The 26543-nt window shown below is 38.9% G+C and overlaps 1 protein-coding gene across 11 annotated transcripts in view; it reads left to right on the forward strand.

Annotated features, from left to right (window-relative positions):
- The window catches only part of NCKAP5 (NCK associated protein 5), a 408143-nt gene that overhangs the window by 128596 nt on the left and 253004 nt on the right, over positions 1-26543 (forward strand). The window lies entirely within an intron of this gene.

Consider the following 26543-nt stretch of genomic DNA (forward strand, 5'->3'; position numbering starts at 1 on the left):
TTTCTGTGTTCTCGTCCACTTGCTATGCAAATGTGTATGCTTTCTGAGATGGTCCCAGCCTGAGGAAGGAGGGAAGTTGCTAGCTGGGGTGAGGAAGGACTAACCCATGACCTTGGCTGAAAGCTGTGTGTAAGCCTCTAGCTATTGTTCAGCCCAGGCTGGATGGTATGAATTGCTTGTGACTGATGTGCAGTAATCAATCACATTGTAAGCTTTCCCAGCTCTGAAAAAGATGCAGAGCTAGGGATGAAGAAGATAATGTTTCAAAGTACTGTTGACTACTTAATTTTCAAAGTTCTGTCCATTCAATTTTACTGTTTGAATTTATACTGCACCATATCTTCTTCATGGGAAGTCATAAGCATTGACTAGACATTTTCAACAAAATAAAAAATAATCTTTATAGACACTTTAAAACTACCACTGATGCATTCTTGAAAAACATGGACATCAACATTTTGGAAAACCTTCACCTCCCACCAGTTCGTATATATCTGCCTAAAAGAAGGGAAATTCTTGTCCTCTGTGCAGGACACAGACTTTTCTGTTTATGAAATCTATTTGGCTTGTAGCTGTGAACATCCAGGCAGGTAGTTCGTCCTAGTCCCTGGGGCGGGGAGAAGAAAGATTGGTTGGTCATTACCGTGCCAAATTATCTCAAACACAATAGATTTTCCTCATGACAAATCACACATAATCTCCATAGCAACCTCACATAATTATGCACAAGATTGCAATGTAGCAACAAAAATAAGCATGGCAGGAATTGTAAAGAATAGCTATATAGTGGGAGACAGATGTGGGAGTAGATGGTGTATAGAAGACTGAAACACGACTGTTCTAAGATGTAAAAAATGAACAAAAGACAGAAAGATTGTCTGCTTTGTATTGCCAAGAGTAGTGATTAAGTCAGTACATTATCTGGAAATTGGAGATGGTGGGCACAAATATCTCTTCAGAATATAGAGGTTCCTGGTAGTGCTGCAACAGTTTGAGGAATGCCAGCAGCAGTTTCACCCCACTTTCATAGGACTATTACAGCTATAAAAATGATCTCTGAGTTGTAACTTAGCATGCAAAATCTAAATGCAGCAGGTTGGTTTTTTTTGTTTGTTTGGTTTTTGGGGATTTTTTTTTTGGGGAGGGGGTTTAATTTTGTTTCAGTCTGGACAGATTGATTAAGAGGAGCTTAAAATATTACGGGGAGTTTTGTCATCACCCTTATTTATTTATTAATATCTATTTATTTATTTATCTGTTCTTTGGAATTCAATGATTGCCGATACCTTCTACGTGAGCAGATTGCTTGTGAATGAATGACCTTTCCCAGTTTTTGTTTTCTGCACATGGATTTAGGGAGAGGAGGGGAGAACAGGTTGAAATATGTTTTTATGCATACTGCAGTGTTTTTTTCTGCAGTGGTTTTTTTTTTTTTTTTCTTTCTTCTATGCTTATAGCGCTTCGCAGGGCATCCAAAAAGAATAACCAACCCACTTTTGAACGTAATCATTCTGTATCATTAATGAACACATTAGCAGTGTAGGTGTAACATACAGGTTATATATTCTGCTTATGTATTCCTGTGCTGATGAACCCAGTGATCCCATTGTTGGAACGGGTCCCTCTCAGAAGTGGGAGCATCTCAGAGGTCCTAAATACTTTCAGCTTCAATAGTATTTGAGGATTCCTAGCAGCAAATTAAACAAAGTTCATGCTTTAAGGGCAATAATGCTGTGTCAAGACACATCTATGGTAAAAGCATTCTGATGGTGATTTTCTTTTAATTATCCTGGCCTGATCCAGAGTTCTGCATCTAACATGGCTCTGCTGAACTCAGTCAGGTACTTTGACATTGACTTCATATGATTTTGACTAATGCTATATAAAAAGTTGTGTAATCATGTTAATTAAACTTTTGTCTAAAAATATGGGAGAAGAAGATATGCTAAACCAATCCATAAAATTTAATTCAACTATTTCAATTCATCTAATGTTATATGCTTTATTTAAATTCAAATATTTATTTCAATCCAGAACAAATTTAAGCCATAGGAATGGATAACTTCTTACATTTAATATTTTATGCAACAATGCAACTTCATTCCAAGCTTGTCTTCCTCTAATAGCAGATCCCAGGGATAGCAGAGGTAGTTTTAGTATGTCACCCCCTTAACACATTCACAGTGCTCGTTTGTCTTATTGAAGACCCTCAGTTTTGATCACAGATGGGAAAAGTTAAACCAAGAACTGATTCTGATACTGTAGGCAGGTGGTGATAAAAGAGTTGCTTGGACTACTGACAAATCATGAATGAGGGTGCAAGCAACTTCCTTTTTTTGCGTTTTTTGTTTTTTGGGGTTTTTTTTTTTGTTTTTTTGTTTTTTTGTTTGTTTGTTTAAAATCTCTGAAAATTGTCAAATTATCACTAATTGTCTGTTGCCATGTAGCCAGATAGTCAATCTTCGGACATGCAACTAGAGACTAAGGACAAAAGTCTGTGTCTTGTGATTCCTTCTTCTCATGAATATTGAAACATTTGCATGACTGAAGCGTGCAGTGCTAAAGTGGAATAGCTCTGGCTGTCTAACAATGAGCTATGCTAACTGTACGTTTATCCCTGGTTTCTCTGGGTTTTGATTCTATTGACTTGCACTAATATGAATTATTTGCTTTGAATCCTCTTTTATAGAGCATTCAAGATTACATTAGCTTCTATTTTTAATTTATGTCACTTCTATCAAATAGGCTTACTAATATTAAGTATTAATGAGGTTTAGATATTTTTCTTGCATTTGATGTATCACTTTTTCTTACTATTCAGTTAAAATCCTTTCCCAGTGAAGCAAAGGTGACTAACAGAAAGTAATTGAAAGTTTGACTAAGATTTTCTAGAAACAAGGAAGCAAGTACTGCATCCCATTGAAGTCTATTAACATTTAATACCACAAGATGTTCCATCTGCTAATGTAAAACATAATAAGATGATTTGTTAGTAGTTATGTGCCGAACTTTTTATTCCACTCTCAGTCCATTTTATTTGCATATAAAGTGGCACATTTTCACTCAACAATAACTAGTCCTGAAGGAATGATATTTAAGAGGAGAATATAATTATTCTATTCAGGTCATAAACATTTTCTTCAGGGCAATGGGCAACCATCAAAGGCAACCTTCATAATCATTCATGTACATTACGAAATTACTTCAGAATGAACTGGCCAAGCTGAGGATAGACAAAGCGTTGTCATTTTATACCAAGAAATATTGATGTTTGTCTTATGCAGCTTTTTGAGAATTACCTTAGCAAAAAATTCGTCTGTAGTTTTTATATTTGTATTGATGCTCCATTCTGTTCCATAGCATGCTTAAATGATGTATGTATTGTATTTCCCATCATTTTGTCAGAGCTCAAAATGCATACAGGAATTTTGCCATTTTTCCAATATTATGACCACCTAATATGGCAACTAGTTATAAAGCTACTTAGCAGTTCTAATTATAATTGAAGATTTTCAGCAGGTCTGCAAAAAAAAAAAAAAAAAGGGATTTTCTGAATACATTTTCATACTACTTCTTGGGGGTCCTGACACAATTTTATAAACTTTAATTATTTCTGTATTTTTGAACATTACTTAGATTGAAGAGGATGAGGAGAGGAGGCAATTGGACAGTGTGTAAGGGAACACTGGTCTGCTGCAGTATTCCGCCCCTTTGTAGCACCATGCAGCATTCTCCTGTCCTCTTCACTGAGTGTATTAGCTTCAGGTGCAAGGACGGTTCATACTGATTGCAAATTGTGTACAAAGGGAATCAGTATGTAGAGCTAGATTTGCACAGACATAAATGAGATCCAAGTCTGTTCAATTTTTCCCATACTCCAGTTGCCACATTTGCTCTGGAGAGCAGGGTTTTGCACTGGGATCTTATTTAAACCTTCTGGCCCATTTTGTAACTCCAGCCCCATAGTCTGTAGTCATAAAACAATTCATATTCCAGGAGGAAAGGTCAGAATATCTGTAGTTCACCCAGGGGGCTCGCTCTCTGAACTGGAAGTCAGCTCTCTCTCCCTTTGCAGGCTGAGCACATCCTCTCTCTTCTGCTTGTAGTTTCTAGCAGACATGAGAACAGGGGTCCAACCACGTGCTTTTGCGAGGACGTCTCCCAAAGTTCAGTACAGTCTACTGCCATTCACTCTGCATGATCTTTGAGAATTTCACAGATAAACCCTTACTGATCACAGTACAATGCAAACCTTTCATATGTTGATTAACTGTAACTAATTATGTGAGTTTATCATCTTCATAATCTATTTTAGATATTTTGTGGATGTAGCTGAAGACAACAGTGGCCCACATTTACCGGTCCAGAACCACCCAGTTATTGCAGGTGCAGCAAATGATTCAATCTGATCTTTAAATTTCAGATTTGCTTTAATCTCATGTTCCCAACAAATTCAAACTGCTCTTAGAGCAGCGTCAAAGGACTTGCCACAGCAGAAGATCAATTTGTCATGCCCTTATTATCACCACACTTCAACTTGAAGGGAAGCACAGTGCGGCTGGAGTTTGATGGACAGAGGAACTGATGGCTGTATATCTGTGTCATAAGGCAGATGGATTGCTGTTAGCGTGTGCATTTTGCTCTGTATAAGGGAGAAAAAGTATATAGCCACTCTGTATAAATCATACCATTTTTCCTTGTGATTGGATTTTTAATAGCCAGACATCTAATTGGCCAAACAGATGGCTGCTCAGAGGAAAATGAGGAGGCTGCAGGGACAGAGCTGCCTTTCTGAAGGCTACATATCTATTTGGGACTTAAGCCTTCTCTGAAAATGTGTTTCTAATTTTGGCATATCAGTGGGAAAGAAATTCTGAGCCTAAGTGGAATGAAATGTTTTACTTTTTATATATATAGGATTCAGGCTCTTGAGTTTTAGTGGCTTTTAAAAATGTAATCACATTTATCCTGTGAGCTCTTCAGGTTCTCTCACTCCTAATTTCCTATTGACACCTATCTCATGGCACAGGACGATGCACGCTCAGCGCCTCTCAGTGAGCAGGTATGCAGTTGTGATATGGCTGATCTCCTGTCAGTGGAGGGACTCACACTGTCTCAATCCTCTCTCTGCTCTGTCCTCTATGATGGATTTTTCCGTTCCTGATGAAAAATCAAACCCTCAGTGGGAACACAGTGGTGTGGATTGCAGGAAGCAAATGGCAGAGCTAGCAATGAGAAAGTAACAGGATTTTTCCGTTAGCTCCGTCTCTGCAAATTTCCACTGGGGTGAAGTGAGTTTCAGCAGCAGTAAAATTCATTGCATCTGGACTAACCTCGTGGAAGGAGGCTTTCTGTCTGTGGTATGACAGGAGAGGCATGGCCTAGAGAAAATCAATGATGAGGCAATTGAGAGCAGTGAGCTGTTCCTGTAAAGTGCAAACTTATCAATCACCATTGTGGGCAGATAATAAGAATCGTTTCATTTACACTGTAGAAACATGTTCAAGGCAGCAGCAGAGGTGTAATAATGGACTTTGCTTCTGGAACTGACAGCAGGGGATTGAGGTAATCCTCAGGCAAACACTGGTCCCCGCATTTTCCCCCCCTGTTTTATGAAAGGTCATAAAACCATGAAACCTGAGGCCTTTCTGAGCTTGTTGAAAACTTGACCCTTCAGTGAAAGGGCTACATGAACCTGTGCTCAGGAGTGCTGACACCTCCCACCTAAAGTCTAAACCCACTCCTACCCCACAGAAACAGGGCTTACAGAAATGGGAGCTTGACAGTATGAGCCACCTGCTCTTTGCCAGCATCTAGTTCCCTTGATGACAACAGCACTGGCAGATCTAGTTGCTGTAGCCTTAGTACGTGTTTTACTACTCACTCTGTTCTTGTTCTGGTGGAAGGAGAGAGCAGTACAGTATATATTGGTGACTTCTCATGAACAGAAATTTTTGACATGCTTGAACAAAAGATAAAATTCAGCTGGGTTCAGTGATACCTTTTAATTACCACAAGCCCTGCAAGGAACTACTGAAAATGAAGGACTTCAAACTTCTTCAGCTCTGTCCTCTCTTCAGCATGATCTTCTAGGCATTTTGGTTCAAAGAAATGGGAACATAGTATTTAGGGAAATAGCACATAATATTTAGGGAAAATAGGAAGATGGAAAGCTGTCAGGTTATTCCGTTTGGAAGTCTGGAGACAGCTTGAGATTAAAAGCCTTTCAGAAGAGGCCAGTTTTGAAGGGTGTGCTCACTTATAATGGGGTTCTCTTGAGTAATTTAAAGTTCCTCCTGAGATCTTAACCATCTGCCTTCAGCGGTTTTTTTTCTGAATGCCTGCACTTTATTACCTCTTATGAAGCTCCCAGGGCTCTCCAGTGAAATTTGTTGAACTGCTTGCAATCACACCAACCAGCCCGCCCATCCCCATGAAGTCATGCATAAAAATTGCAGGATGTCAAATGTCGTTGGCATGTCTTCATTGCCTCTGGAGCCCAGGATTCCTCTGCTAGCCCTGACCCAAGCCCAGGCTTATTTATGACTTACAACTAGAGCAATGTACTTTTAGTAAGCAAAAGCCCATGAGACTAGTTTTAAAATGAAACAAAAAAAAAAAAAAAAAAATGCACAGGAGCCTAAATTTTTGTAATGTACAAGACTCTCTGTCAAGTTATAATGCAAGTGGTACATTGCACAATTTATCCTACAAACTAATAATGTCAAGATGGCTAAAATGGGCTGTTAATTCATTTATATCCTTTATTTAAAAAAGGAAACCACTTTCATTTAATAAAAAAAATTTTTGGTAAAGTAGGTTTTTTGAAGTGTTTATGGTCCAGCTGGATTGCATGACTATTGCTACTGTTCTTGCTGTTTCAACCACTTTACTGTTAGTGGTGTCAATGACCAAATTTTCCATTGAGCAAACCAGAAATTAGACACTTGAATTACTTCTTTTCGATTAAATTGTTACCATTTGCTTTAAGCATAGTGGTTTATTGCATGTTAATATTTAACCTAACAACCATCAGGATGAAATTAAATATTCACAGTACTCAGGTTTTGGCTAATGTGCTTCAGAACTTCACAAGAAGACTTATATCTCTACTGTGGCAATAAAACCTGCTTAAAACAAAGAAGATCAGAAATATATCCAAAACTGAAAGATTTAAAGTTTTAGGAAATCAAGTATTCCTTTAGAAAACTGTATTGAGAGTCCTGTTCTTACAAATGATTGCATATACTTCTGTTTCTGTTTCTGCAGTTTTCTGCCAGCATGGGACAAGAATCTGCCAGCACAGACTGAAAATGGCCCTAGAATTGCATCTCCAGTTGCTGTGGTCCCCTAACTCCTTCCTCCTTATTCAATCATTGCCATGAAAGAAATGAGGCTTTAATCTCAAGGAATCTTAAGTGACCATTCCATAATTCCAAAGTTTAAGTATCTGACTGGAGATCCCCTAATGAGCCCTGACTTTTGCGACATATAAAGGAAACAGAAAATCAGATTCATTTAAAATGTTCCAAGTTGCCATTCCCAGACCGAAAACTTCAGTATCACTCATTGCTTATGCAAAATTCGGTTGTTGGCTTTTCTTCCTGCACATTTTTGGGAGGTGCTGTAAAATTATAAGCTTGTATGAAGAAATTCTTCTACAGATGTAGACGAATTCAGGTATTTGCACATACTCAATGGCATCACAGAAAAAACAAGATTACTTAGTATAATGTAAGCATTTCTGAAAGCAGTTGTTTACACTCCCAAAACTGTTTTCCAAGTAAAAAAAGAAAAAAAACCAACAAAAAATAACCCCAACCAACTGGGTTTGTATTACATATTTGAATATCATAAATGATCTCACAGCTGTTACCCAAGGACATATTGCTGTCTGCTGGAGGGCTGGTTGTTTGCTGTAGCAGTTTCTAACAAGCTTCCCATGAAGCTGTTCCTAAGAAAACAAAAAAGGAATATGGAAAAAGGTTAGGTAAGGAAGTGTCTTTGTATTTGCTCCTCCAGTTTGCTTTGAACTCTTAGTAATAACATATGATATCTGTGCTTGTCACCATGTGAAAGTTGTGGTATGATGACATTCTGGCGTCTGCATTTAAGTCAAATTCTAACTAGATTAACTGGATTGAAAGGTTGTATAACTGTAACTGCAACCTGGGCTGACTACTCTTAAAGATATGAGGCTGTGTTTTGCCTTACGTCTCTGGAGTCTTCTTGACTTCTGGACAGTTAATGACGAAAATTATACTGCAATGACATTGTCATTTACAAACTAGCAGAAATGTTCTAAATAATACCCAACATCGTGTGAAGATTTGAGGTTAAGCATCCACTTATTTTAATAGGTTTATTTATTTCGTTTAACCCCTAGAAGCTGTCATTGACACGGAACCATTGCTTTTAATTGCCTCACTTAAATAGCACATTTTGAAGCCTGCAATTCTTTAGTGGTTTTACAATTGTTAAAACATTGGTTGTACAACTAATATCAAGAAATTATTTCTTTTTTTAAACTTGAATTTTCAGCCTGGCAAATGCTTGAACAATAAGTAACATTCAAGTGAGCTGTTCCACGGAAGATAAATTTTAATAGTTAGTTTTCTTATGCAGCACTGAGGTAGAGAATAGCTGCAGTCACCTAGTATTTGGTGTGAGCTGGCAGGAGCACATCTGGTCCTGACTTGTGTCACAATACATAGACCCAGCAGCATATACTTAACGCAGCCCTAGCAATTATAGTGGACCAACAATCAAAAAAGGCATTGGCCCCTTTATGTGTCTGTTTGTGCACCTGTTCTTAGCATGAAGGTGTGCTTGATTCCCTACAGAAAGGACTAGGATTCCTTCATAAACATATTTCCATGTACTGCTCTGTGGCATAGTGACCACTTCTAGGATAGGCCTAATTTTTTCAGCAAAATCTATTCTCATACAAATCTAGACATATGCCATCTTCCATTTAGACACACACCTATATTTATTTTGCTTTGCCTAGAGGAGAATAGGTTCTTTTAGATAAAAGTTGGGTTCGCAGGATCTTGGATAAACTCCATGCTTAAAAACTTCTTACAATCATAGAATCATAGAATACCAGGTTGGTAGGGACCTCAAGGATCATTTGATCCCTTGCCAACTTTTCTTGGCAAAGCATGACCTAGACTACGTGTCCCAGCACCCTGTCCAGCTGAATATTTAAAGTGTCCAGTGCTGGGGAATCCACCACTTCCCTAGAGAGATTATTCCAATGGCTGATTGTTCTTACTGTGAAAAAATTTTCTCTTGTGTCCAGTTGGAATGTCCCTAGGAGTAACTCGTGTCCATTACCCCTCATCTTTTCCATGCGACTCCAAAGGGAGTCTCAGTCTTCTTTGTAGCCACCCTTCAAATACTGGGACGCAATATACTTTGTTCTTCTTCTTTCTTATATACAAAATACTTCTTAACAAGACACCCTGATGTGTATTTAATTTAATTTACTTGAAATAATGCAAAGGGAAAGTTCTTGACAGCATGTGTCAGGCATAACACACATCCAGGCTGTCAGCTGCCTGCGTGTATCTGGCAGGGAACACTTGCATTGAATTACATAGATGCTGAGTAACATTACATCAGGGTTCTGCTTAATTTTGTCCCCTTCCTATTGCAAAGACATTCTGTTGTCACCTATAACTTTGTGAGTGTACTCATTGGAGTCCTGGTTTTGTTACTTATGGTCATTACATTGGGTAATTTAGCAGCCATATACAAAGAAAACTGGTGCAAGAAGCTTTTTAAGTTGGTGAGGGTGTGGGGGCATTGATTTGGAAGATTATTACCCTGAATCTGTTAACAAAAATCTGCCCAACACCAGCAGCAGGTTTTTAGCAAGCAGTATGGAGAGCCACAGTCATGCAATTTATCCATGACTAGTCTTCACCTTCAAAAGTGGGTCAAGTTAGCCTTAGATAGGACCACCACACAGCAGAAGTTTGTTCTAACATTTGACCTGTACTGGGCACCCAGGTAACACTAGGTGTGTTATAAAATCCTTCAGTAAATTAATCTTCAGTGGCGTAATGTTTTCCTACTCTTTCTCTCATTTCTCATCCCCTTCGTAGCCCGCTTGTTTTCATGTATGCAGAAGAGAATTTATGACATAAGACTGAAATGCAAAACCTTGTCAAAGCTCATGCTTTAGTACCTTTAACCACTAAATATTTAACAAAGAATGCTGTGACACTTTTCTTTTTTCTCTTCTGGTTAGACAGTATTCCTAGAAGGTAAGTTCTGTTAAGAAGTCTGACTTTTTGATGAACCAAGATTTATAAAATAATTTAGAGACGTAAAGAACTATATAAATGCTAAGTGTTATTATTCATGAGTAATCAACTGAACAATTAACATAAAGAAAGGCAGTCTTCTTACTTGCACTTTTGATGTTAAATGAAGAGAGACCAGTAATACATAATGAATGGATATAAAACCAAATGAATTTCTGAATTTTGTTTGTAGATGAGTACATACATCAAACGGCCATCTGCCCATATAGAAAGGATTAGTGGTCTAGTACCATTTTTATCCACAGCTGAGAAAAGAAGAGAAATACAGTATTTCTCTTCTGTAGTCTCCAGTACAAATCTCTTGTAGATATGACTATGATAACAGTTGTGCCTCAACATTAGAAAGCCATATGAAGTCAGCAGAGGATACAAAGCACTATTTCAAGAGTCATAGGGAACCTCATGAACTTTCACAGGGCATACTGAGATTCCCTGATTAAAGTGTGTGTAATAATGAATATGGAATTAAAAGTTTTTCCAGAGTGTTTGAAGAGAAAAAGAAAAGAATTAAATGAAAACAAGAAATAAAATAAAATAAAATAAATAAAATAAAATAAAATATCTATATGTTATAGATTTTGGCAACTCATATACAAAGTGATTTGGAGAGGAAGCACCCAGTCTTGTGTTCACTGAATTATCACTGAATCTTTTGGTATGTCTCAGCAAAGACCACATGCTGTATTTATTTTCAAAGTCACGGCTTAGGAAAGATATTATAGGTCAAGCTATTAAATACCATTTTAGTTCATGGGCTGCAGTTTTGAACAGTTACCTATGCATATGCCAGAGCGTTTGAATTTAGCCAAATGCTAAAAGCCCTTGTTTCTAGCAGATCATGTGAAGGGATATATGATCTGTGGTGTGTACCCTCTGGTTTTCACTGATCTGTTTCTAGGCATCTGACCAGAAATGCTATAGAAAACCAGATAAGGATCACCAAAGTTAGGTGAACAGAAAGTTGGTTTCACCATGGCAACTTTCCTCTGTCATTCCTAGTAGTAAACTATATTAAAGCACAATATTTAATTTTGTGATAAAAGAATTCTCTCAGAAAAGTGTTTTGTGGTACAGAAAGAGAAAAGCTGGGGCAATACTGCATATACTGTATTATACAGTGTTCTTACTATGTATGCTGTACACTGTCTAGTGAGTAATTCATGCCAGCTGCAGCCTTCTGAATTGGCGAAGGATTTGAGCACTTCATGGCCTTTCCGAATCCTCCCAAACACTATCAGCAAGTAAACGGTGTTTCTATCTCCACATCAATAGCATTTCAACAGCAAAGTTAATAGGTGACCAGTTCTCAGTTGCTGTTGAAGGAGCAGCCTACATTCTGTACCTGAACTGGAGAAGATGTTTAATTTATTATGTAAATACTATTCTCTGAATCTCTCTATTTGGCACTAGCTTCTATAGAGGTAAAATTTCCCTAATGTGTATTCATTGAAAATTTGTATGTGTGCTTTGATCTCAACTAGCTTTATCCAAAATTTATAGAAGTGTGATAGAAAATACATTGTAAACACTATAGATTTTAATAAACAATTATTCTGTGACATTACTTGCCATAGATTTCAGAAGCTATGTATATTTACGATTTAGATATTCGTATGTCTCTATGTATATCCACAGCAATGTAACATAAAATAGGCATTTTGAAGAATAAATAGGAAGGTGTGCGTTTCAGAGCAGGAGCTGCGTAGCTGATGGGAAGCCAGAGGAGTCCATCTTGCATAGTGATTCCTTACTAGTCCATTCTGGATATGCTGGAGCTGGTCCAGAGCTGCCCACAAAGATGGGCCTGGGACAGCAGATGGAAAGGGTGAGAGAATTGGATTGTTCAGGACTATGAAGAACAGGCTAAGGGGAGATTTCATTGTTGTCTACATCTACTTAAGGGAAAGGTAATGGGAAAGATGGAGCTAATCTCTTCTTGGAGGTGCACGGTGAAAGAACGAGCAATGGACAACAGATGCTTGAAGGGAAATTCCGGGATATTTACCATCAGGGTGGTTGAACACTGAAACAAGTTGCCTAGAGAGGCTGTGGACTCTTAGAGACATTCAAAACTCGGCTGGATATGGCCTTTAACATGATCTAACTTTGAGGTTGACCCTGCTTTGCATGGAGGTTCCACCAGATAACTCAGAGGTCCATTTCAACGTAAGTTATTCTGTTTCTGAAATGATGCCCGATACTGAAGCTGCTGATCCTTTCCCTATAATTGATTCTAGATACAATTCCCTAGATCCCAGGACAGTGATCAATACTGTCAGAAACTTCCTTTCATAATTAGCGTAAGATTATTTTTTCTTAAATTTAGTCATACTTGTGCTCTTTCCTTTTCCACTATTTATGTGCATTTTCTTCACTTGTATGGAAAAAAAAATAATTTCTAAATAGCAATAGGCTCATGAGAAACTAACTTTGTGTATTAAAAACTACTGCCTTTTAGCATGCACCTATACATCCTTTTGTGTGTGTATACATATACACTTACGTATGTACACATACACATTTTTATATATATATAAATACATACATTTTGTAAGTTTGATTATTTTACTGCTTTTGGCCAGGTGCAAATGTAAATGTCCAGTTGCTTTTATTTCCCATTTTTATTAAAAGACTATTTCTGTTTGATAACGGGAGATTGCACAGAGAAATAGCATCTGACACTGTGCAAATAAAATACCTGTCCCTTTGTTAGACAGGTTTACAGTCACATAAAAACACACAAAAGAAGTGAAAACAACTGCAGAAATGCAGGGCAGACATAAATCTTGTTTGAGTAAAGCTGAAAAGTATACTCTGACTCCTGGAATAAGGGGGCAGAGGGAGAACGTGATATTTTGAGGTGTCCTGTGCAGGAACTAAGAGCACATCATTCACTTTTACTTTCCACTGATTAGACACAGTTACGGGAAAGATACTCGGGTTTGGCATCTTTCCCTGTGCTTAACAGGCGCTGAAGGTGACATCCAGGGGATCCCAGCTGGGGCTCCGCAGTTCCTAACCACTTACACTGGCACAGAGTGGGATGTTTATATTTTTAAGCTCTAAAGCTCTACACAAATAGGCCCAAGATTTAGCGAGGACACAATAATTGCTTTCCTTTCAACAGCAGGTGACACATTTCCCACTGAGAAAAGTATAATCCTTCTGGTTTTAGTCATAACAGGAGCAACAGGAGAAAAATAGACAAGGAAGTGGGAAATGTCACCAGTCATGTCTTGGAAAAACCGTTTGCAGGCATGAGCTGGGCTCCATGTCTGTCTCTCTAGGAGCTAATACATGCTGATGAAAATAATAATGTAAATTGGTGGTAGAAATGGTGAAATCCAGCCTAATACCGTACTCCTGTGACACTGGAATTGCAGTGCTATCCCACTGGAAAGCAGCCTGTTTTGCAAACTTTCCCAAACCTTAGAGGGGATGTGAATAATCATTGTGGAACTAATTAGTGCTCCGATTTAGGAAATACTTCTGGAGTTTGAAATCATGTTCAAGAATTTCCTGTTAGTAGATATTAGTATGTGTCTCCTATCTCCGGTGTGCATAACCATTTTCAGATAGAGCAGTTATAACATATGAGTGCTATAAATTAAAATTAGATAAGGAGGAAATCTCAGATCTCCTGGGAGAATAGTACATCTCTGCATTATTCCAACCTCAGGCTACATTTATGATGTACCATATCTGTTAAGAGGTGCATGCTGTCTTTTTTAAAACAAAGCTTTCCCCATGTAGCACTAATCATAGCTAAATGAGTAATTACTGATTTGTGGAAAGCAGAAATCTCTGGCTTGCTTAATAACTTCCTACTAGATTTGAAAGAGGAAGCTCTAATCAAGAGCATTTTAGGAGACAAATAATCTAAAGGTATTTTTCATCAAAATTTAAAAGATAAATCAATATGGCTTGAGATCTGTTAGCTGATACATATTTGCATAGGCAGTACAATCTCTCAAAACTGCAAAAAACCACTTGTCCCTAAGATGTCGTTAAGGCTGACTGTGTAACTCTCTTTTGGAAAGAGCCTCTCCAATTTTTGAGACTGTAAGATTAACTCACTGGATCCTAACTAAACACACACTTTTTGAATTAGCTTAATTTTTGTACGTGTGTGTGTGAGTATGTATAATGCATATCCATACGTGGTATGTTTTTGATGCTAGGTTATGGAGATGGATGTAATCAAACTAAAGGACTGGAAGGACTGAGGACATCTTCCTTTCAGCCATGGTCTTGCCAGTATGACTTAGAGAACAGGACTTGTTCAGTGACTCAGTTTCCCCAAGCACAGAGATCAGTCAAATCATCGCTATGAAATTCTTCCCTCTTTTGGCATTTCAGGAGAGCCTGCAGTGTTTTTCAGTCTGAAATGGCAGACTTCTTTGCCTCGTCTTAATCCTCCCCTTGCACCATATTTACTCTGTGGCTAGACAGAGACTCATATTTAGCATGTCCTTCTGGCCCCAGGCATCTGATGCATGAATGCAAAGTAATATAAGGGGGAATTCAGCTATCCACATGAATGATTGTGTCTTTCAAATATGTACAGAGGAGGGGTTTTTTTTATACCTTACACGGTATGAATTCAAGTATCAACGGAAAGGAATTTATATGCTGGGCTTCCTTGCCCTCCCCCTCTCAGAGAAAAGCAGACCTGTTGGATACATAGGAAGGAGTGGGGAGACAGACTTAAAAATTTACCAAAAGTCTAGAGGCATTTCAGAAATCTCCAAGGGAGTAGAATGAGCACATTATCATTAAAATCTCATTAGGTGTTTATCTGCATCTTCAGGTGTTTAAATGCCCCATCTAACCCCGTGCTATTTTGATTCCTTTGTGATTTTTGCTTTTCCCCTCAACAGCTGGAGTGACGTATGCACAGGTGACTGGACTGATAGTCCCAGGCCATACTGAGCTCTGAAATACTCTCATTTAAGTAAGCACTGCAGGGTTGGGCATAATCTGAAATTCCACCCTGAGCATCCTCACTGGGAGGGATTACAGCAGGAGGGCCTTTTCTGCAGGGAGGCTGTTTCAGCCACATCCCAGGTGCATGGAGGAAGCATTCTAAGGTCCTGTTACTTCACTGCTACCAGGAAAACCTTTTGGTCAAACAATTTATTTTTTTTTTCACAAGATTCAGAATTATAAAGGGTGCTTGGAAGAAGGGGTGGTGAGAGAAGAGAATTGGTTTTCCTCACCAGCAAAACTTTTGAGAGCTTCCCTACAAGTCTCCAACCATAAAGCATTGAGACATCTTCCTGCTAGGAGTGTTTGCTGTGCTTTCACAGCGTACCACCATCTCCACATCCAAATAGTAAGTTTGTGAGACTTGAGTCGGTAATAAAATTTCCATTGAGTTCCATACAACCAGAGGACACTACTGTTGTGCAGTGAGAATGTTTGATATCCAAACAGAAAAAAGTTGGAAAGGAGAAGAGGAGGAAGGTTATTATTCCATGTAAGGGTTTTTTCTTAGAGAAGGGTTTTGCTGAAGTACGCATGATATACGTTTATGTAGAAGAAATTTGAAAGCTTTATACTGAATATCTTGCTTTTGTTCTTAAAGCTTTTGTAGATGATTTATGGAAAGTGTTATTTCTATTACTCGGGCATATGAAAAGAAGCAAATTATCTTATTACATTTTGTGGACAGTCAAAAGAGGAGTTAAATGGGCCATATGACTTTCTCTTAAAACATTAATTTTCTTGTGTTATCTTTAATTTCTTTGATAATGAAATGTTCACAATAGCCACTTGGTATTACTGTATGAAAGATAAATTGGATCATTCCCGTTAGATGTAAATCCTCTCCTAGACTTGTCATCAGGATATGATTACTGTAAATTTCTCTATACATGTGAAATGCCAAACCCTGAAAACATTTCCTGTTGGAAAACAAGAGATTTTCAAAGTATTTTCATTTAAATACTGCCAAGTTGACGGCTTTGGAAATGCTTTTTAAATGAATTACTAAGGACGGTATCTAGAGATTGAAAATTGCTTTTCCTCCCATGAATAAGTTTAGTTCTGCAGTATCATGGAGACTTGCAGATGCGCAGCACTTTTCACAGTGAAGCCACACAAGATTACATGAGTATAGCTGAGTGGTTACAATGGTTCAGTTTTATGACTACCTTGATGTCTGTAACACCTTAAAAACAAATCTATGTGGTAAGCGTCTCTTTATGTCAGAAGTGAGATCTGAGAAGCTCCTACCATTCCTGCAGACTTCCCGTGGGATCTGGACTCTTGCGAGACGTGCCCCACCACCACTATGCATACTACCACTGGCCAAGCTGTGAGACAGGGCAGAGCCTTTCAGATGAATCAACCTTTTCCATAATCATATGTATGAAATGCGTGTCAGTGTAGACAATCAAGATCTGAAAGGGAACACATACCTTATTCTCCAGCACTTTCTGGGTTGGAATCTCTCTTAATTTTTAAAGTTTATTAAAGTTGGTACTTTTTTCTCCTGTGATTTAATATAAGCTAAATATTTCTGATCTTGAGTATACATGCAAACATCTTAAGGCTTATAGAAATGAACCTGAATCATCAGCTCTTGCGGGGATCATACAACAAATTGTCTGTGATTCATGCATGGAGTGCCTACACAGTTCAGATGCAGTATTTCAACCCTCCTGTTGTATATAAATTATTGCCACCAGTTTTGAATACTCAGAAACACGAGATGCTTAACAAGTGGTAGATGACAGCAAGGGGTCAGAATGTATCAGAGTGTTTATGTAAAATAATTAGTAACCCCAAATGACACTTTTTTTTTTTTTTTTAAGCCAGTGTTTAAAAATCTTTCTATCCAGTTACTCTAAAAATCACCCATTAAGAGCAGAGAGGAAAACCTCATTACTTTGTGCATCTCTTGGCTGTCTTTGGTTTGGACTGACATGCCCTCAGTTAATTCCATCAAGGTTGGCACAATTCCAGCTAAAGCTGACCAGGTAACAGGATGTTACCTTCATGTAAAAAAAAAAAAAAAAAAAATGCTTTTAGGTACAGGGTTGATACATAGCTGTGTCTCGGACCAGTGAGAACCAAGGCTTCTGCAGGAAATTTTGTATATTTCTTTGTTTCCCTAAGAGAGAGATGTAGTATCTAAACATCACAAAGTCGGTAGTAGAGCAGCAGGTACACTGACTGATGAGTAAGTTGCTCATCACTTGTTGCTGTAGATTTTCCAGGTGATGATGCTAAGATCTTTAAAATGCAATTCAGTTAAATACTGAAAGAACTTTTCCAGTAAGCCACAGTTAGTGACAAAAAAATAGATTAGCAGAAATATGAAGGTTTATGTTTATATTCTCACTGTTAATTCACATTAAGTTCCCTGTGGATTGAAAGATTCACATTTAAGAAACACTGACAGCTAAGTTTATCACTTTCTACTTGAGACATAAAATTAAGGGCATTTTTAAAGTTATATTTCTGAATGCTAACTGGCAAGCTAGTGTATAAAACAGAAAGCTATCATGTAATCTGAATTGTCACTATGTATCCTGCGTGGCAGCCAACAATGAATATTTATGTACAAACAAGTATTTTCAAGCCTTTCATGCTATAGTTTTTCAGTCTTATTTGAATAAACAGAACGTTTTGCTATAACTGTGACTAATATCTCTAGGAGCATAACGTTTGAGATGGATCTGCAATTCAGTGCAGCAATATTCAACTGCAGAAAAATTATTAGTGTTAACCAGGAGCTAAATTACAGCTTTGATTTCACTGGTACTGTGTTATACCTGTGAATTCTAAAATGCTGAATGAAATTAAAGGTTCACTTTAATTTTTGTGAAAAGGAAATAGATTCTCTTTAAATTGAGTAGTGTCAATATATTTTTTAGCACTTTCTGTATATGGCATAGTGAAGTTATCAGCGTTCAGAAGAAAACAATAATGTGTTAGGCCACTTATAAAAGCAGAAGATAATAATGATTATTAATACAATTGTTATACGCAGGAATCAAAGGGGGAAGTTTTGCTTTGTTTGGAACATAAGCGAGGAGTTAAAACTACCAATTTCTACTTTATGAAAACCTTTACGTTAGGCTCAGTTATTCCTACACATTAAACTCAACAATGTGCATCCATATTTACGGAAGTGCATCCTCTCCGTGCTCCAGCTCTGACTGCAGGTCAGTAAAGGCCATCCCCAAGATGCCTTCTTCAAGCATTGCAGCTACTCTGGGAGCATGGCTCTAGCTCTTGGCTTTCCATCAAAGCAGCCTTTTATACTCACCTTCCTTGGCTGGTGCACAGCTCGCTCTGCCTTCCAAAAGGACACAGAGGCTGCTGCATGGTCGCTTGCAACGTGCCTGTCACTGGGGCAAATAAGAGCTGGAGCATTGTGCTCATGTAGAGCTCCATGCCTGCAGAGAACTGCACCCGAGCAGCAGTCTGCTGTGTCATTTTGTAGCCCATTTAGTCCCTGTATGCTCTAATCTTGCCAATGCAGCTAATTGCCACTACTGTACCATACTGATGTGTGTGTATCTGTTTACAGCATCGGTAGGGATGACAGGGTTGGAGTTGCAGCCTGGCAAGAAATTGTGCTTTCAGTACCTTTGTGCTTTATCCTCCACCCAGAATTTACTGAGAATTAGTGGATATAAGTAAAGGCACTGCTTTGGCTTAAGTATTTAACAGGCCTACGCAACATAAATGCATGCTTGTATGCTGGTTGCTGACGCAAATGTTCCAGTTCTTATTCCCTTTCTGGGCCTTTACTGAACTTTCTGCTTATAGCTTACCATTAGAGTGAAATATTTTCCTCGCACTAAATCTACTTTCACTAAATCCCCGGTATACTTAAAGTTTATCTCCAACCAGTATCACATGATGCTGCCTAGCCTACACACCATTCAGGAAATGCCAAACTTCTTATGATTAATCCGCTGACCCCAGAAAGTCAGGTTCCACAGTGCTCTTGCCTGTCCTGTGCTGGGACTGTGAGCTCGTCTTGGAAGCAGTGACGTTGGTTGTCGGAAAGCTGCAGCAGTTGGGATCAGAGCTCCGTATGGGAAACCTGCTTTGCAAAACTGCCAGGGAAGGTTAGCTTCCTCACACACATTGAATTCAGTTGTTACCAGCAAGAAATCTCTCTGCTCTTCTCCAGTTTCTCTGCTTTCCATCCAAGGGTCAATAATTTGGGTTTTGCTACACCCCGGGTTACCCTTTACTTAGAGCAGGGGTCAGAAGCTGGAAATCCTCAGAACTTTTTCTCACCTAGTTTTGCCCACTGATCCTTTAACACATTATGGGATTATCAGGTTGATATGCCTATAGCTTTGTGTTGGATTTTTACCTTATATTTATATATTGTATGTATGTGCATATATATTTTACATTTTTTATGATGGAATTTTAATAAGAGAATGATTGAACTCATGATCATCTACTGCTTTTTTATGTAGTTTGGTTTTTAAGTAGAAATAAACCCACATGAAGATACACTTGATTTGTATGTGTGTACCTTGTTCCTTGTCAGAAATTGCCAGAATAAACATGAGGACAATTAATAATGAAGCAGTGAAAGAAGATGGTAGAAAACTTCAGGTCTCTAGGTATTTGTTGTTAGGATGGATGACAGTGGTTATTCTTAGTGAGTTAACAGGTCTGATACATTCTGAGAATGAAGCATCTTTATCTATGAATCCTAAATGTCTGCAATAACCTTAGAATTAGATTTCCCTAACTCTGCAATAGATCCCATGAATGTTTTTCTATTCTTGCTGTAACTCCTTGTCTTACTTACTCAGTGTGAGTCACATGCAAGTGCCATATGTCTACGTAAGCCAAATGCCTCCAACCAGCAGTTCCTCTGTGTGTTGTGTTGATTTATATTCATAAAAACCATCCAAGAAATGATTCAGAAATTGTAATTACCTGGTAATGTCAGAAACTGATTAATTAAATGCTCCAGTGTTTACTCTGCATCTTTATGGCTGCTAACATTTCTGGGCACCTTTTTACAGCATCAGTGTCTTTGCTGGGAGAAGTTTATTAATGTAAATTGGATTTGACATAAACAAGACTACAGCTAATTATTTCATGTAAATATACACACTGTGTAGCAGCAAACTCATAGAATCTGAACATCTGCACATCTTGTCTTCTTGCGTTTATTTCTTTTTTTTTCAGCTCTGAATATCTGTTTCAGCTATACAGCAAATTCTTATTGCCCTAAATAACACTGATGCCTTTTCATTTGTGGAATTGCTGGGATAGAAACATTTCTGACACTCTGACACCTCCTTAACTTACACAAAGTCATCAGTAAATTTGAACAACCAAGAAGTGTCACATGTATCACTATGCTAAGCTTTATTTTGTATGTTCATTTTGTATTTCACTATATAGAGAGGTTTTATACTGACGAGAACCTTCCATATGCTGAGGTAGCTGAGGTGACTGGGAGAGCAGCCCCAAACCTCCACAGGAGACACAGTAAGGGTGCTGTGGTGCAGCCTGCTTGTCCATATCCATTCCTCTTCCTGGCAAAAAGCAGGTTTTCCCTATTTCCCACTGAAATCCTTGGCTGCTGCAATGGCCTTGTTGATTTTTTTGATAGTTTAGAAGCTCAGAGAGTTCTTGGTACTTTTCCTTCCCTGGGACTAGTGCGGGTGAGCACAGCCCATAATCTGCACCATAACTTGCATCTGCTGCAGTTCCTCCTCACTGCCTGCTGCTCAGGATCAGGCCCTAACCAGCCTGCTTGAACTTCATTCACAATGAGCCATGCTTAGGATAGATGGGTGCCCATGAACACCCGGCCTTTACGCGGACTGGTTACCAAAAGGATCTTCTGATTTGGCCTCAAATACAAATCAAGGGCATCCACCTGTTGATGCTGTAGGAAACACTTCTATATGATCTTGAGTTTTGTTCCGGCAAGAACAATGTATACCTCTGATGTATTATTCATTGAAGCCGCTAACTGGTGTTAAAAGCTCCATGACTTAGAGAGTGTCTAATAAATGGAAACTTTTTTGGTATATCATCCTTTTCCATTTCAAGATAATTCTAGTAAATTCCAGGTAATGCTTTGTATTTGCTTTTACTGATTTATACTTCTTTCAAGGAAAGGAAATCAGCTAAAAATAGCGTGGATTTGCCTGTTGGACAAAATGTCTAGTTTCCTTTACTTACATAGCCAAACAGAATAATTTGGTCAGTATTTAGTAGAAATGACAAGACTTCCATATCCTGTTATTTGCATAAAGACATTTAGGCCCAAGGAATGCTAAATTTTTGGAGTAAAAGGTGTTTTTACAAAAAAATCTGTCAAGTTCTAGGCATGTTCACTGTACTTACTTTTGCTGTCCTTCTTTCTGGTTTTAGTTCTGACTTTACTCAGCACTATCTTACTTTATGTCCTATCTTAGTTTGAAAAATATTCCAGCCTATCAAATAAGCACTTTTTTTTTCTTAATGTATCCCAGTTTGAAATTGTTTGTCCAAGTGCCTATTTTCAATAGGCAATATTGTATTACTGTGAATTTTGCAGCATTCAGTCCAGCTGAAAACTACTCTGCTATTTTTCTGCCTGAAGCTTTCATCAGGCTTCCCTTTGGAAAGCTGAAACATAGATTTTTGTCTTTTTAGTTTCACTCTGTAGCATCACGGGGGATCTGGAAAGCTCTGGGATTCTTTCCTTCATTCCCCGTACTGAGATACTTAATTGATTTACTTCAAATCTACTTTAATGTAATTAACCTCAATTAAATAAACTTTTTAGCTTTTCCTCTTCCAGAATTTAAGTCCAGCATCATTGCTACCCTGCTGGCTGCTATGATTTAGTTACCATGTCAGGGCCCATGTAGGTTGTGTAACTCACATGTAAAACCACTGTAACCCTTAAAGGGTGAGCAACCCAAACCAGCCAAGCATCTGGAGATCTGAATGGTGGTGGTGGTTCTTGCCAAATCTGTTCTTCATCTTCTAGCTGTGGTCTACTAAGCCAGGGAAGAGCCCCCACAGAATACTGGTCCATATATATCTCCTGCACATGCCTGTCTGAGCCATGATATTTGCTTATAGAGAATGTCTTGCTGGAAAACAGAAGTTTTTATAAGCTCGTGGAAGATAATGTAAAACTGTAGCATTCTCCATGGCCCTGTGTGAGAAGAACGCGAAATCAGGTGTCAGTGAGTAGCAGAGTACCCATGTCATTATCCCAGAGCTTGTACTTCTTTGGGGACAAACTGGCAAAAGTTCAAATGCAGAGGGGCTCTGTATGCCAGCTGTGAATCTGGATAGCGCTCCTTTGCCAACTCTCTCTGCATCCCTGTACTCAGCATGCACAGGGTGCAGAATCTGTCTGTTAGCTAATGAGCTTGTGCTATTTCAGGCATTATTAAACTCTGCTGTCATCTGTGGATAGTGCCATTTAACAGGGTGCAAAGCAGAAGCCAAGCAGCAGCAGGAGGAAAACCCAGCTGATTTCTTATGAAAACAACTGGCTTCAGAGGAGTTGGTAAATCAGTTTTAATCACTGCAGCTGAGATGCAGTATGAACTGTTCACTGAGGCTTAAGTGATTTTGAACAATTAAGAAATTTACTCAATGTACTTATTAAAATAATCATTACTGGTTTTACCATAATGGTGTAATGTGCACAAGGGTTCTTGCCAGCTTTCTGCTCCATTGCAGAGGCTCTAAATGTACACTTTCATGCCAGTTGTTAATAAAACTGTCAGTTAAAATAACGCGTTGCAATCAGGTAGGAAAAGAATAAATCAGCAATAATGGCAGTTTTAAAAGATCTTTTCTTAAGCCACATGGTTTAGGTTTTATTGGTATTTAGCACCAAAGGTAAGCAGTCTAGCCAGGTGTGGTATCGAAGAGAATGATGAAAATACCTAATCCAAAGAGGTTTTATCTTTTTTTATACTGATTTATTTTTAGTATGCAGCTGAGTAATGTTGTATAACATACAGCTCACCCAAATCTTCAATTATAACACTTTCAGACATGCGAAAAACATAGTCCAGACAAGAATACATACATATATAAGTCCTCTTGGGCTGCTGGAAAAAAGCCTATTTTCTGTCAAAGGTTTGTGTGGCAGGATGATAACAAAAATAAATATTTTATAAAAGTTATAATATTCTCTAAAGCCTCTCTCTTTACATCTAAAGCTTTCCCCCAGGGCACTCCTCCAAGATCCTTCAAAGATGACTTGTGTTTCCACACTTAGTGTAACAGCCTCAATGTCCCCCTCGTTGCTTTGCCAACAGCATTTCCCAACTGCAACAGTCTGCTGTTTGGCTGCAGACAGCTTTGTTGTTTGATTTCTAGTAACCTTTCGCTGTGAAAATACGACTTTCTGCATTGTAACAGATGATTGTGTGCTCTCTATGCGGTTCCCTGTCTCCAGGGCTGGACAGCTTGAGATACTCGCAGGGACTTGTCTGTGCATTTATCAGCTTGTTCATTCAGTGTTTTTCTCCTCAGTGACAAACATCCTCCTCTGTGAAGCCCAAGAGCCTGAATCCATGCTGATCTTTCCTGTCTGGTTTCAAATACAAATATTAGTGCAGTCAAGGAGAAGTGTTGCAGAGGACTATGTTAGGGCTGTCTGCTCAGCGTCTGTCCCAACTGAACCACGAGAGTAGTTAAATATGCCACGCGGAGAATGGGAGGCTTTGGGCTCTGCAGGGCTGAATATGACTTTTACCTCCCAGCCCTGTTTCACTGGTCCGCAGGAAGATGAGTGGCAGCCTTGTCTCTATCCCAGTTTCCCTGATTTCTGTAAAACTAGGGCATTTCCACTGTGCAGGCCCTGTGCTAGGAACTCGTTCAGGGCAGGGAAGGCATTTCCCTGTGCATTTCCCTGTGCTGGGAACTTGTTCAGGGCAGGGAAGGCAGCAGCAGGCAGGGCAGCTGCCATGCCCCTGCATGCCTGTTGAGGCGAGTGTATTTAGGAGAGTTGGGGCATCACAGCTGCAGGACAGCCCCATCCCACCACAATGCCACCACTTCCCAGTGCCCGCTGCTCAGTAAAAGCGCAGAAGCACATGCTTAACTTTTAGCACATGAGTAGCCCTATTGAATTAAGCACACAATCAAGTGATTTGCTGGATCAACAACTGTACCCTTAATCCTTTTCACATATCGCTAAGCTTATTAAACTCTCTTTGATACCAAGCTGTGTAAGTTCCTTAAGAGAGGCAGAGACTATGTGCTATTTTTTAGCTTAAATTTATCACCTCTAGCTTCAAGCGAGGGACTCCAGTGCTATAAGCCTAACGTTGCCCTAAGGGTTTGCTCTGTAACAATGGATGGGAAAATGTTGTGTGTGCTCTATAATTTTTGATACCCTGCCCAGGATAACAACATGGATATGCCAGAACAAATACCCACGTAACCAACCAAAATACCGAGCAGTGGATCCCAGGCCTCAGTGGAGGCACTTCATTTCGTTTCCCCCCCCCCCACCTCCCCCCCTTTTTTTTTCTGACAGCTGTCCAACTAACAAAGAAAAGAAAAATACAAAGCAGCAGAACAATTAAGCGTTGCAAAGCTAGATACTCAATTCTGTCAAAAAACATACTTAGATATGTTTGTAGGTTTATGCCCAAACCAGTGACTATTTTGGTAAAGCAATTCTCTAATGCTCTCTAAATTAGATGAGCTGGTATGTGACATTTGCATACCAACTCCTCCTGGATGCCAGAATCAATGCAGCTGTTGTCACAAATTTCTTTTACTGCATTTATACATGTTACAGAGGGTTTTTTTCTTTAAACCAGTGCAGTTATATGCCATCACAGGAGCATAGGTGGAGGAGTGAAATCTTCCTGGCTGGAAGCTAACTGATTGAGAAGAAAGAGGACAGGTTTCAGCCATTATTCTGAAAAGGATTAAAAAAAATGCTGCTTTTTTTTTTTCTTAAATCATGGACTCCTCAGTATTCTTGCAAGCTGGGAGGAATCACTGGAGGTTGGAGCGCGGCTCGAAGCAGAGCCAGTGCAGCACAGGCTGCTGAGGTCTAGTCCAATAGTGAGTAATGGCATGGATGGCAATTCCACAACGAGCAGAGTCACTATATAATATCATCAGCTGTATAAAAATACACTAATTTGGAGCCTCCAACTTCAGATTAAAAATGCTGCATAATTTGGGAAATGTTGACTTGGCCTTACACAGCCTCAGCCCCTCCTGCTTTGCAAGGGCTCAGTGTTTAGCCTTCTGCTAGTCGGAACAGGCAGAATTGTAAGCCACTTTGGAAATCCTGGGACCACTGTGCTTTCTCCCCTATTTGATTGATCTGTCTTACTAATACTTAGTATAAGTATCAGTCTTGTCTACCTAAATGATTCTATCCTTATTCCGTTATTGGACCTTGTCTCTGTTTTCATAGGAAAAAGGTATTTTTTCTGACGTATGTGTAGGTCTCTTGGATCCTCCTTCCAATAATGCAAACTCCTGAAGTTATATGCTCGCATCATAAACCGATGCTCTGTGTAATTTGACAGTTAGTCATGCTACTCAAAGCCTACGTGGTGCAAGCAATCGTATGACAGAGCTCCAACGAAGCTGCAAAATATTTGTATTACTCCTCTCAATGTGATCTATTGGGTACTGATAAATGTTGGTACTTTACTGACTTGTATATACAGTCTTTGTGAACTTAAAGTCATAGAATCATTTAAGTTGGAAAAGACCTTTAAGATTATTGAGTCCAACCGTAAACAAGTGTCATTACTGTGGGCTTTTTTCTTACATTTTATGCTTTCACTGAATGTGCTGTATTATTCAAAATCACAGAGTTGCTCTAAGTCTCAAATGACTGCTATTTCCTTCACGTTGACAAAACATTACCGGCTTCTGATCCAGGGTTTGGAGAATTTGGCTTATTGTGATAACGGGTAATAGACAAGAGCAGAAACCTGGGCTTGGGAACAGAGACCTTGTCTGAAGCAGATGGCTTTCTTCGGACATGGCTGGCACATGAATGTGCTGTAGCAGCATAGAAGAAAGGAGGTACTTCTAATCATGATGTTTCTATCAAATCATGGTTGATTTTTTCCAATCACTTTGGCACACTGACAGATTACATACAGAGTTGCAGGTCTTCAAAGAGAAATACAGTAATACTTCTGATTTGCCACAGGGAAAACTTAACATTAAGGCAGCAGTCATACAGGATGAACACATTGCTTTCTT

Source organism: Strigops habroptila, chromosome 5, assembly GCF_004027225.2.
Source record: "Strigops habroptila isolate Jane chromosome 5, bStrHab1.2.pri, whole genome shotgun sequence".
NCBI classification, from domain to species: Eukaryota; Metazoa; Chordata; class Aves; order Psittaciformes; family Psittacidae; genus Strigops; species Strigops habroptila.